Raw genomic sequence first — 14549 nt, 5'->3', positions numbered from 1 at the left:
TTTTAACTATTAACTGCTGCCAGTAAATCACCAATGTAGCTAATTGAATATTTACATGCAAAACCCATTACAGGCAAGCAAACATCAAAAATGAGGGAGGGATAAGGAAAGCAGAGAAGAGCTAAATCAAATTGTTGTTGGAAGATGAAATAAAGTACTGTATTCCCGTGGTGCCCACCCCTCTCTAAAGGCATGGTGAGTGTTGGTGGACACACTTTGCTTTCTCTCCAAGGACATCTGAGCACAAATGTAACTGTGAAAGAGGGGGTAGATTGGGTTTGTTTTACTTTATTTCCATACTCAGAAGTGCATTTGTACACAACTAAATGTTTTATCACCAAATCACCATGTCCTGGGTCTGTGTTTTATTTTTGGTTAGTTTCTTGTGTTCTATGGGGAGATGTTCCCTAATTTATTTAATTTAACTCTTCTCAATAAGTTGGTTGTGAGTTAGTTTCTTGGTTAGCATGCCAATTTTATGTGGGGAAAGTCATCTGTCTCAACGCCTTATTATTTACGGAGTTCACCATTGTGCTAGCATCTCTGATACCATTTGTACTCTGTCTGCTCTTTTTTACATCCGGAAGTTGAGTCTGCTTTATCATTTCCTAATTAAGCTGTTCAGAGATGCTATCTCACATCTCTGGAGCATGAGGGATTTAAACTTGGTCTCTTGGTCCAAAGATAGGGACAAAGATAGATATGTGCCACAGGAGCTCTGTGGATCAGCTTTTTGTTTTTTGCTTCTAGGTCTTTTTTTCCTAATTTTCTAATCAAGCTGTTCAGAGTTGCTATCACATACTTCTGGAGCAGGTGCTGGGTCTGTTTTATGTATTAGATGTAGGTTTGCTCGCTGAGCTGGAATGTTTGTTTTCTGACGTTTTGTCACCATACTAAGTAACATCATCACTGAGCCTCCAGATGAAGCACTTCTGACATGGCCCGTTTTCTATTTATGTGTTTAGGTTTCCTTTGGTTGATGTCATTTCCTGTTCTTTTTCTCAGGGGTGGTAAACAAGATCCAAGTCAATGTGTTTGTTGATAGAGTTCTGGTTGGAATGCCATGCTTCTAGGAATTCTTGTGCATGTCTCTGGCTTGTCCTAGGATAGATGTGTTGTCCCAATCGAAGTGGTGTTCTTCCTCATCTGTATGTAAGGATACACGTGAGAATGGGTCATGTCTTTTTTGTGGCTAGTTTATGTTCATGTATCCTGGTGGCTACCTTTCTGCCTGTTTATCCAATATAGTGTTTGTTGCAGTTCTTGCAACGTATTTTGTAAATGACATTAGTTTTGTTCGTTGTTTGTACAGGGTCTTTTATGTTCATTAGTTGCTGTTTTAGTGTGTTTGTGGGCTACCATGATGCCAAGAGGTCTGAGTAGTCTGGCAGTTACTTCCGAGATGCCTTTGATGTAGGGGAGAGTGGTTAGGGTTTCTGGACATGTTTTGTCTGCTTGTTGGGGTTTGTTACTGGAACAGGAAATTACATCACCACCGGAAATGACATCACTAACCCAAGGAAACCTAACCATACAAATAGAAAGTGAGCCATTCCACCAGTGCTTTATCCAGAAGCTCACTAATGATGTTACCTAGTATAGTGACGAAACGTCTGAAACAAACTTTCCAACTCAGCAAACAAACCTACGTCTAGAACCTCAACCTGAACTACAAATCTTCTCATTTGTATGTATTTCTGAAGCAGGTGGGACCTGAACACAGGCCTCCTAGCTAGCAGGAAGGGACACTATCACCGTACGACAAGAGCACTTCTGAGTCTTTTTTTTTAAATGGCAGTCGCTAGTTGGCCAGCTTTTTATTGAATTCAAATTTCACCACCTGCTATTGTGGATTTGAGCCTATGCCCCAAGAATGTTGTGAAACTTGAAAGGGTTCAGAAAAGATTTACAAGGATGTTGCCAGGGTTGGAGGATTTGAGCTATAAGGAGAGGCTGAACAAGCTTTGGCTGTTTTGCCTGGAACATCAGAGGCTGAGGGGTAACTCTATCGAGGTTTATAAAATTGAGGGCCATGGATAGAATAAATAGACAAAAACTTTTCTGTGGGGTGGGGAGTCCAGAACTAGAGGGCATAAGTTTAGGGTGAGAGGGGCAAGATATAATAGAGACCTAAGGGGCAATTTTTCATGTATAGAATAAGCTGCCAGAGGAAGTGGTGCAGGCTGGTACAATTGCAACATTTAAAAGGCATTTGGATGGGTATATGAATAGGAAGGGCTTGGAGGGATATGGGCCGGATGTTGGCAGGTGGGACTAGATTGGATTGGGATATCTGGTCGGCATGGATGGGTTGGACTGAAGGGTCTGTTTCCATGCTGTACATCTCTATCACTATATAACATCAGCCTTGGGGTTCTGGATTACTAGTGCAGAAATATTAGCACTACTTCACCACTATAAGTGCTTGGATCTGCTTTATATTTTATCATGAACCTGTTCAAGCATGTTATTAGACACTTCAAGCAGGTGGGACCTGAACCCAGGCCCAGAGTTACGGACACTACCACTTCACCACAACAGTCCCATGAGTCTGCTTTATTTATTCATGTTTTCTTTATCTGGAAGTGTTCTTACATAAAACCGAATCACTGGACTGATTTTTCATTCTAAGCTTTATCACCACGTAAATCACCCAGGTAGCCAACTAGAAATTTACGTGCAAAGCCCATTACAGGCAAATGGGTCTGCTTTATTTCCACACACCCTCCTTCTCCACCCTCCACCCCCCACCCCCCTACTTCCCATTGTTTCTAATCAAATTATTATCACACACAACTGAGTGACCTTCCCACCACCGAAATCACTGAGTTTTTTTTGGTTTTCTTTAAAAATACCAACAACCACCAATAAAAACACCCATGCAGCTAATTCAATAGTTACATCAAAGTCTATTATGGGCAATGCAAACTATCAAAAGTGAAGGGAGGGTAGAGAGGTAAGGGGCTAAATCAAAATAGAGTTGGAGCGGAACTTAATGCTGAATTTAAATGATATTTCTACAGTGCTTACCTCTCTGTAAAGGTATCAAGAGCATTGATGGAGACCACATGCTCCCTCTTCAAGGACACCTGACACATTTATAACAGGTCTTTTTTAATAATTGATTAATTTTGTGTACTACTTTTAAACAATTTTCTAATCAAACTGTTCAGCGATGTTATTACACACCTCTGGAACAAGCATGACTTGAACCAAGGCCTCCTGGTCCAGAGGACCGGTCTGCTTTATTTTTATTATTTATTTTGTTTTTAACCCTTTAGAATTATCTCACACAACTGAATGATCTTCCGACCACCAAAATCACCGTGACTCTGTTTTTTGCACTTTTTGAAAACTGAGACAGTATATTCCTGTTAGGGTGTCAGGCAAGGCTAGTAGGTGTACGGAATGTTGGACTATAAGAGAAATTGAGGTTTTGGTCAAGAATAAGAAGGAAGCATATTTCAGGTATAGACAACAGAGATCGAGTGAATCCCTAGAAGAATAGAAAGGCAGTAGCAGTATACTTAAAAGGGAAATCAGAAAAGCTAAAAGGGATTCAAATATATTAAGAACAAAAGAGTGACGAGGGAGAGGATAGGGCCCCTTAAAGGTCAGCAAGGCTGCCTATGTGTGGAAACGCAGGAGATACTAAATGGGTATTATGCATCAGTGTTTACTGTGGAGGACAGAAAACCTACAAAACATGAGGAAATAAACAGCAATATATTGAAAAGTTTCCGTATTACAGAGGAGGAGGGATGCTGAAGCTTGTAAATTGCATAAAGATGGATAAATCCCCAGGACCTGATAATAAGGTGTACCCTAGAATTTTGTGGGAAGCTAGGGAAGTGATTGTTGGGCCCCTTGCTGAGATATTTGTTTCATTGATAGCCACAAGTAGGTGCTGGTAGTGGCTAATATGGTGCTGTTATTTAAGAAAGGTGATTTGGAAAAGTTAGGCAACTATAGACCGGTGAACCTGACGTCGATGGTGGGCGAAGTGTTGGAGGAGATTCTGAAGGACAGGATTTACATGTATTTGGAAAAGCAAGGACTGATTTAAGGATAGTCAACAAGGCTTTTTGTGTGAGAAATCATGTCACACTAACTTGATTGAGTTTTTTGAAGAAGTAATGAAGAGGACTGATGAAGGCAGAGCAATGCGTTTGGTCTAGATAGACTTCAGTAAGGCATTCGACAAGGTTTTACATGGTACCCTGCTTAACAAGGTTGGGTCACATGGAATACTAGGAGAACTAACCATTTGGATATATATCTGGCTTGAAAGGAGGATGGTAGTAGAAGGTTGCTTTTCAGACTGGAGGCCTGTGACCAGCAATGTCCCAGAAGGAGCGGTGCTAGGTCCACTGCTTTTCATCGTTTATATAAATGATTTGGATGTGAACATACGAGGTATAGTTAATAAGTTTGCAGATGACATGCAAATTGGAGGTGTAGTGGATAGCGAAGGTTATCTCCGTACAATCGATCTTGATCAGATGGGCCAATGGGCTGAGGAGTGACAGAGGGAGTTTAATTAAGATAAATGTGAGGTGCTGCATTTTGGAAAGGCGAATCAGGACAGGACTTATACACTGAATGATAGGTCCTGGAGCATTTTGTTGAACAAAGAGACCTTGGAGAGCAGGTTCGTAGTTCATTGAAAATGGAGTCCCAGATAGACAAGATTGTGAAGAAGGCATTGGGGGACTCTTGCCTTTATTGGCCTACATTGAGTATGAGTTAGAAGGTCATGTTGCAGCTGTACAGGACATTGGTTCAGCCACTTTTGGAATACTGCAGGCAATTTTAGTCTTCCTCCTATAAAAAGCATGTTGTGCAACTTGAAAGGATTCAGAAAAGATTTACGAGGACACTGCCAGAGTTTGAGCTGTAGGGAGAGGCTGAATAGGCTCGTGCTATTTTCCCTGAAGTATTGGAGGTTAAAGGATGACCTTACAGAGGTTTTATAAAATCATGAAAGGCATGATAGGGTGAATAGAAGAGATCTTTTCCCTGGGTTGGGGGTGTCCAAAGCTAGAGGCCATAGGCTTAAGGTCAGAGGGAAAAAATTCAAAAATGACCTATGGGATAACTTTTCATGGAAAAGGTGGTTTGTGTTTGGAAAGGACTGACAGAAGAAGCTGGTACAATTACAACATTTAAAAGGCATCTGGATAGGTACATGAATAGGAGGGGTTTAAGAGAGATAAATGGCCAAATGCTGGCAAATGGGACTAGATTTATTTTGGATAACTAGTCAGCATGGACGAGAAGGATAAAAGGGTCTGTTTATGTGCTGTACAATTGTATGGCTATATGCTAATCACCACTAGTAAAAACATCTGTGCAGCAAATTCATTATTTACATGCAAAGCCCAATTTGGGCAATGAAATTGGTCCGCTTTACTCTTCTATTTCCCCACCCCAGATGTGTTACCACACAAAACTAAGCAATCTTCCCACCACTAAAATCACCATGACTTTTTTTTTCTTTTTGTTTTAACTACTATCCACCACCGATAAAACAACTGTGTCACCAACAGATATGAGCGAATCTCACTGCAGGCAATGCAAACTGTCAATAGTGGGGGCAGGGCAGGGAAAGTGGGAAGGGACTAAACCAAAATACAGTTTGATGTGAAAATAAAGCAGTGCATCCCCTATAATGCCCACCTCTCTCTAAAGGCATCAAGAGCAACAGGTCTGTTTAATGTTTTTTTTAAGTCAGCCTGTCTTGAGCAGGTGGGACTTGAACCTAGGTCTCTTGGTTCAGGGGTAGTACCGCTGTGTCACAAGAGGACCTTTTGAAAACACACCGATGTGCCCAACTGAACGTACAAAGCTTGTTAAGGGCAATGCTGGGTCTATTTTTGTTTTAATTTAATAGGTTCTAATCAACCGATTCAGAAATGTCACGAATAACCTCTGGAGCAGGTATGACATGAACCCAGGTCTCTTGGTCTAGGGGTGGGGCTACTACCACTGTGTCAGCAGAGGGCACTTCTGGGTAAGCTTTACAAAAGGCTTAGGTGATGAGTTCTAGCTGGGCAGGCCAATGTCTGTTACCAAGGAAACCCATACTCACTAAGCTCCACATGAAGATTAATTAGCAAATCCCTATAGGCCTTAAAGGGGTTATCACACAGCTACTTCCAAATCTGTTATATGCAATTAAAACAACAGCTACTCTCAATCCTTTAAGATTTTTACACTTACTTTCTCCTTATTTATGTTAATGCTTTTTTTTCTCAGATCAGAGCTAAAAATGATTTGAAAGGCTAAATTGAGCGAAAAGTAATCTGAATTCTTTTCAGATTAACCATGGAAAACGCAGAGTTACAGGGGGAGTGGGATACTCTTTGGAGCGATGAGCTGAAAGGCCTGCTTCCATAAGAATTTTATGATTTTCCACTTGCAAAGCCAAGATCTATAAAACTTCATTTCAGCTCTAATGATGAGTCATCTTGAGTCAAAATGTTAGCTTGCTCTGTTTCCATAGATGCTGTTTGACCTAGAATGATCTCCACTACTTGCTTTCAATTCAGATTCCAGCATCTGCAGTAATTTGCTCCTACAAAACAATGGGCTAACTGTTGGGAAATGGGATCAGAATGGTTGGGTTGTTGTTTTTGATCGGTGCACTGTTGATGGGCCAAAGGACCTTTTTCTTTGCTGTAGACTTCTATGTCTAAGATCTCTATAAATACGTACAAGTTGTACTTGAGAATCTGTAGGCAAGGAAATTATGTATTTTTTTTCACACTGGAGCACAAATAGTCAACTCCATGTTTTCAAACCTTTTAATCTATTTTACTGATCCTCTAAAATCCACTTATTTTGACAAATAATAAGTGGAATTGCTCCCTGGAATCCTCTCCAGATTTCCTGATCAGTTGTCAGGACCAAATCTGGAACTAGATAAACACCTCATGCAGTATGTATCACTTGCATGTTAATGATCTATATATTACCATATTTGCCCCCCCCCCCCCCGCTCCGCTTGCAACCTTGCAGAAATGAGAATCACCTGTAACTTTTCAACCTTTGTGTTTCCTAATAGAATTCTGTTGTGAAGATTTTCCACTTTATAGTTCTATATTGTGCTTGCCTTGTGCAGAAGATCTCACACTCAAAAGTCAATCTTGTGATGGTCTTTCAGAACAATGTAAAAAACGATAAATTTGATTTGATTGTTTAGTCACGAATTACTTGTATTCCACCAAAAAACATTTATTATATATTAAAAACTTGTAGAAGAGCGCCCTCTGCTGTCATTGTTTGACAAATCATTTCAGAATCAGGATTTTTGGGAGAAATTGGTGTGCGTTCAGGTGTAAATTAGGTGTTATGCTAAATTTAGCAACAGATTATTTGTTTTTAATCTACAGTTGTATAGGCCACACTTTCATGTCATTTTTAGCCATCCTAGGTAATTACCTAAACCAATTGGAGGGATGAGCACCTGCTGGCAAAGCCAGTATTTATCTGTTAAAAGGCATTTACGTATCAGCAATTGTGATTTGCAACCTTTCTCAAACGTTGCAATCTATGTGGTTTAGGTGTGCTCAACGCGGTTAGGTAAAGAGATTTCCAAGTCTTTGGAAAAGTGAAAGTGACAAAATGGCAATATCGTTCCAAGTCAAGATGTAAGACTTCAGGGCAACTTGAAGTCAGTGGCGTACACGTCATCTGCCTTTGCTCTTTTAGTGATAGAGGTCACAATTTTTGAAAGGTGCTGTCAGAAGAACTTTTGAGTTGCTCCAGGGCATCTTGCAAATGACGCATACATACCGCTGCTGGAGTGAATGTTTGATGCGTGCCAATCAAAGGAGCTTTTTTGTCTTGAATTTTCTGGGCCTTTGGATTGTTATCAGACCTGTACTCATTCAGGCAAGTGCATATTCTATCACAGTCCTGAGTTGTACCTTCCATTCTGTGGATAAGCTTTGTGGAGTCAGGACTTCAGCTTCATAGTAGAAATCCCAGCTTCTGACGTGCTACTGAAAAACGCAATATTTCCATGCTGGTTCAGTTAAATTTCTAGTCAATGTTCACCTTAAGAAGTCAATGATGGGGAAGCTAGCAAACATGATGCTGTTGAATGCCAACAGAGATGGTTAGGTTTGCTCCTGTAGCAAATGAAATAGTCATGCCTAGTTTAAACAAACAAATAAAATTGCTGTAGTCTGACCACGTAACCCTACATGGGGCCCTTCTCTGATTTAGTGAGAGCTGACGAGCTGGTTCATCACACCTCAGGCAAAGGCAGAGGTTGAGATGGAGTATCTTCATGGGTAACCTCACTGATACTGGAACTGAATCCATTCAGTTGGCATCATAAAGCAGCCATTTGATCTGCCTTTTTTTTCAATTGAACACATTTGATTCAAAATATTTAATACCATTAAGAGAAAGGGTTACTACACATTTCCTTGCTTGTTTGATCTGATGCTATGAATCTTCACTGGGGTTAGAGACAGTGTTGAGTACACCCAGGGCCGATCCTCTCATTGTATCATTGCTTTTTGGAGAGGATGGATAGGATATTTGCAGGGATGATAATGGGAACTATGACCATCAGCTGTAGTTCACTTGCTCCTATGAGATAACTGTCCCAATTTAGACACATATCTCTATATATTATGATAATTCATATAATGGTGTTGGTTTTGAAGCTAATCTGGAGTCAACCACTTAAGAGTCATAGAGATGTATAGCACAGAAACAGACTCTTCAGTACAACTTGCCAGCAGGTAGCCCATAGCATCTAAACCCTTCCTATTCATATACCCATCCAGGTGCCTTTTAAATGTTGTAATTGTTCATGAAGGTTTAGAGTGTATGTGAGAGAACAAATTTCCTTCCTGAAGGACATAAGTGAACCAGTTGGTTTTTTTAAATAACAACCTGGTAATCTTGTTATTATAGACTAGATTTTACTCCAGATTTATTCTCTAATTAAATCAAATTCTAGGAAATTGCTGTCTTTTCACTACCAAATGATTTTCAGATCAGGATTCTCAGTCACCAGTAGGTAAATTCAAAATATAATAAATTTTCCAGGAAGAGCTGAAATGTTTTTGCAAAGCCTCAATCCTTCTAATTGTCTCCTGTTCCTGCTCCAACCTCTGTTCTTTGAACTTGTGCTAAGAGTGAGGTCTGAGGACTAATTTTAGGCATCCTGAGACATCCCATTGGACTGTTGATATAGAACTGCTTATTGGCATAAAATAAGCCAGTCGTTTTTCACAATTTATATATGTGTTTACAATACTGAGGCTGCATATATTCAAACCAATGCACTAATGATATTTCAAATGATTAGCAATCTAGGAGTTAAAAAAATTCTCAAATTCCTATTTGGATTAATCAGTGACTATCATATAAGACCTCTTTATTTTTCTTCTCTGGAGAAAGTCAATCTTTAATCTGTAGAAAGACAAATACAAAATGAGTTGGGAAAAGTGAGTGTGACAGATGAAGTTCAATGTCTTAGCAGAGGTCACCCACTTTGCTCTTCCACAAGCCCAATCCCTCGAACTTCAATGTATATCGCCTCTTTGAGCATGCAGGTAAACAAGCCACTAAAACATAGTACACAAAAATGAAAAATAATCTAATGAAATTCCCTCTACCTCAAAAGTGTTAGAACACAGGTAGTTTTTCTATAACGCACGTTTTGTAAACACTATTTGACTGTAATATGATTCCATCCCGTCTAGTACTAGCTATTGGCGCATTTATTGCAACAGGTTGTCGTGTGTGCGTGAGAGAGGGCGTATATTTTTGCTTCTGTTCACAACTAAGGTAAAGGAAGTAAACATTGGAATATTTTGCTGGAATGCTTACGGGGACCATGCATGGAGTTGGGGAGGGCTGAGGAGCCGGAAGAGAGAGATATGAAGAGTGAAAGAGGGTGCAAATACAGTAATGTTCACCGTGTGCTGGGGAGTAAAAATGGCCTTTGTTTAAGCAGAGGCTTGGGTGCTGGCTCTCTAAAGCCTCAACACAGTGACTGTTATAAAAGATGGTGTGTGTTGTGGAAGATTAGATTACATTACAGTGTGGAAACAGGCCCTTCGGCCCAACAAGTCCACACCGCCCCGCCGAAGCGTAACCCACCCATACCCCTACATCTACCCCTTACCTAACACTACGGGCAATTTAGCGTGGCCAATTCACCCTAACCTGCACATCTTTGGACTGAGAGGGAGGTGTGAAAATAAAGATGGACCACTGGCGACCCTCGTTTCTTTCTATCCACTCCCAAGTTATGCACGATCCAAATTCACCCAGTCTCTTTTTAAGGAGTGGTGGTGAGGGGTGGAAGACAGAGAAGGGAGGAGGCTGAAAGTCTCAGCCCCTAATTTTCTCCGAAACCCGAGACCAATCAGAAGCTCCAGCCATTCAGAGCATCCCAGCCTTTAGCCACCCCTTCAGAGGTTTAACTCTCGCAAAAACTTCCATAAATTTCACAAAATGTAATGACAGAGCGCCAGGTTCTGGATGAACTCTACTCCACAAGAGCTGGAAATACAACACAGTGGGAAATTTTGCTACTAACTTGGCATTTCTGTAACGACCAGAAATGGACAGGTTTGCTAAAATGAACTCTCTAACCCTGTTTTTCCCAGAGGTTTCATTACTTCTATTGTGTGATTTTCTATAACACGACATCCCACGGGAACGCAACTACCACATTACAGGAAAATAATCCTTCAGTCAGATTTGATCGGTTCAGTGGATTCTGTTTTGTGCACTGCACCTCCGTAAAGGTACGTTTGCTATGGAGCAGATTTGCTGGCAAGTCTTAAAGGGTTAAATTATGAAAGCAAGTTGCATACATTTATTTTGTATTCCCTCTGCGATCATAGCTAAACCCACGTTTTAAAGGAATAAATTCAGTGGGCAGAGAACATTAATTATTCTGGTTGGCAACTACAGAATAACATTAAAATCTTAAATCATAGGCGTACTCAGAAAGAACAGGAAATGTTATCTACCAAAAAAACTAACAAGTTAAAGCTGTAATAAATTCTTGTGACGTAAAGATCAGAATGAATAGTTAAATGGACTTCAGCTGTGCTTTAATGACGTGGGGTTAAAAGGGTGTACAGCCCACTTCTGTTTCCAATATTTCTCCTTCAATAACATTACAAAAAAAGCACACCAAATTGCTTGTATTATTACTCCTGTTGAGATAGTATTTTTCTTGCCTGGTGAGTATTAAAAATAAAAGTTCAAGATATACTCATGACTTCCTACCATATTTAATGTTTCATTGAGCAAAGAATTAAGACAATAGGAAGCAAATGCTTTTTAAAATGACAATCCATTTCTAATTTCTCAAGGTGATAAGCACCTTCCTGAAATTCTGTAGTCCATTTGGTATATCAGAAGGAATTCCAAGATCTTGAGCCAGCAAGTGAAGAACACCAGATGGTTAATAGGACAGTGTAGGGCTTGAAAGGGACGCTGCATGGGTTTGTCTAATGCCTTGGTTCTCAGTAGTATTCAGAATGAGCTGTTGGCAAGTTGCTGCAATGCATCTTGTGCGTAGTAGACATTGCATCACTGTTGGTGATAGATGGGTGCCAAAAAAAAACAGGCTATTTTATCCTAGATGTCTGGAGTTTTTGGAGCTGCATTCATCATCAAGTGTAGAGTATTTCATTACCCTGCTGGTTTGTAGATGCTGGACAAGCTTTGGGGAATCAGGTGAGTTACTTATCACAGCACTCCCAGCCTGTGGTCTATTAATAGAAAGCACTTATGATCACTGATTTAATAAAATGGCCATGGTCAATTCCAAAGCTCAGGCTGTTGACAATGGGTGATTCAGTGATCATGCCAGTGAATGCGATAAGAAGTTTAGACATTACTGTTGGAGATGGCCATTATCTGACACTTATGAGAATTACTTGCCATTTAGTAGCCTAAACCCGAATGCTGATATGGTCTGAGCAATTACAAACACTGCTGTCCAGTGCCATCATGAATGAATATTCCACTGCTGACTTTACGAGGAAGGGAAGGTAATAGATGAAACAGTTAAGATTGCTGCATGGACTCTTCAGTGACCTAGGAGCAACCATGTTCTATAATAATCAATGAACTCCAAATAAAGAAGATGCACATTTCCATATTGTAGCATTCCTCTAACAGGCTTTTAAATCTACGAACCATTTTTATGGTATATCTCAAACCTGTAATGAAATCCAACTGCGAATGATTTCAAATTCAAGCAGTTCTTTAAGATATTTTCAGCTCTGGACCTTTTTCTTAAAAAGGAATCAAAAATTGAATGAAAAGTATTTAACAGCCAATTTCAAATATGATCCTACTATACAAGGGGTCTCTGATTTATGAATGCTCTTATGAATGTGATCCCATACAGGGGTGTAATTTTAAAGAGCTGACATGCAAACCACTATTTTATATTGTCCTGCATTGTGCTCAGACTTGCATATAAATTGATTTGTGAACAGACTCAACAGCAGAACACATTTGCAAGCTGGGGATTGGCTGTAATTCCACTTGGAATTATCGGTTTAGGCCAAAATCCTGGAGCTCCTTTCTTAACAATGGCATACTGCTTGGACTATTGTGGTTTATAGTGGCAGCTCACCACAACTTTCAAAGGATGGGTAAAACATATACTGGTTTAGATCGAGCTGCAAAGATTCTGACAATGAATTAAAAGTAAGTTTGCTTTCTTAAAGCATAAAAATACACCCAGTGTGCAGAGTAAAACATCACAATACACATGCACTCACACTAGACTGACTGTAGTCTTGGAAGTCTTGTTTCTGTATGGTAAGAAACAAATATTATAATGCAGGATTACTTATTATCTGCAGTGAAATGCAAATGCTCCGTAGGGGTAAAATTATAACTTTTTTTCTTTGGTTATCTTCCACTACCATCAGAACATGGCCTAATGCAGTTACATATACCCAAGAGACCTTAGATTTCAAAGCGATTAGTGCATGCGATAAAAGGAGACGTTGGTACTAGCAACAGATTATGCAAAGGACCCTGCAGTACTTCACAAACCATTTTGCAATGTGACCCCATTTTAACTTAAGGGAAATTAGGCCATGCCAGTGATATCCATGTCTCATGAATTATTATATATAAACAAATAACTCTTGGAAATAATGTGACCTCAACTGCTACAAGAACAAAACTGCAAAAGCAACAGCATACTAACACTTGGTACATAAGTGTATGTATTGTATACACATGAAAAACTTACTAAATCAGTATGAAAACATCTCCACATTTGTGGAGATTTTAACATGACCCTTCCTAGTCGATATGACAGAAGACTCAGTGAAGCTCTGTTGCACTGAGTATGAATCATAGAATTAAGGTGTGATAACTGGGAGCAGTGGTTAATTCAACAGGCGACAGCTGCAAGTATATGAAAAGCCAAGTTCATATATGTATTTTACTTTAAACATATATCCCATTTCTTAAAAACACGTGAGAAGGACTTAGGTATGACTAAAAGATGGTAAGAATGAAAATACTAATCAGTGGTGGAACTGGGCAGTCTTCGTGAGAAAGACAGTATAGAGATAGAAGTTCTTCCTTAAGCAATCACTTTCAGGCTGAGGTAGGTAGAGATATGTTTAGCAAGACCCAAGCTTTAGAATTGGGTAAATAATCTAAAGACTGACGGTAGCAGGTTGAAAGAATTCACAAAAAGCCACTAGAAATACAGATAGAATTCATAAGTGGTTTTTACAAGTTCATGCATGCAAAGTGAGTGCTGATTTCTGGAGCAGCATTTATTGCTCACCCTTACTTGCCCTTGAGGTGGTGAGCTGCCTTCTTCAACTGCTGCAGTTGGTGTGGTATAGGTGGATTCGCAGAACGTTTAAGGAGTTTCAGGAAATATTTACTAATTGCAACTTTACAAAAAATATAGTGAGGAAAATCAAGAGAAATGAAAAAGGGAAGCAACTGAGACAAAGTAAATAGTGAGAAAGAGAAAAAAACCCAAAAAGAATGAAAAACGGTGGCAACATAAACTTTATCAATGTAATTTACTATTAAGGAGCTGCAAAAAAAAAAACTATGGCGATATTTGGTCTAATAGAAATTTGACATTGAATCAATGTTCTACCACTTCTCATGAAAGCTATTACTTGAGGGTGTTTTGTTCAATAAGTGATGAGATTCTCCCCGTGTTTGCGTGGATTTCCTCTGGGTGCTCCGGTTTCCTCCCACATTCCAAAGATGAGCAGCTCAGGTGAATTGGCCATGCTAAATTGTCCATAGTGTTTAGGTGCATTAGTCAGAAGGGGGTGGGTTAAGCTTCAGAGGGTTGGTGTGGACTTGTTGTGCCGAAGGGCCTGTTTCCACACTGTAGGGAATCTAATCTAATCTAATCAAGGGAACAAACAAAAATGAATGAGTCACCGAATACAACAACTGCAAGCTAATATGACAAACCAGTAAATATGAACTATATATAACATATATAAAAATAACAAATATATATATATTACAAGACAAAATCCTAAGAGTCTCTA

This window comes from Chiloscyllium punctatum, chromosome 44 (assembly GCF_047496795.1).
Source record: "Chiloscyllium punctatum isolate Juve2018m chromosome 44, sChiPun1.3, whole genome shotgun sequence".
NCBI lineage: Eukaryota > Metazoa > Chordata > Chondrichthyes > Orectolobiformes > Hemiscylliidae > Chiloscyllium > Chiloscyllium punctatum.
Note: the sequence above shows the minus strand (reverse complement) of the source record.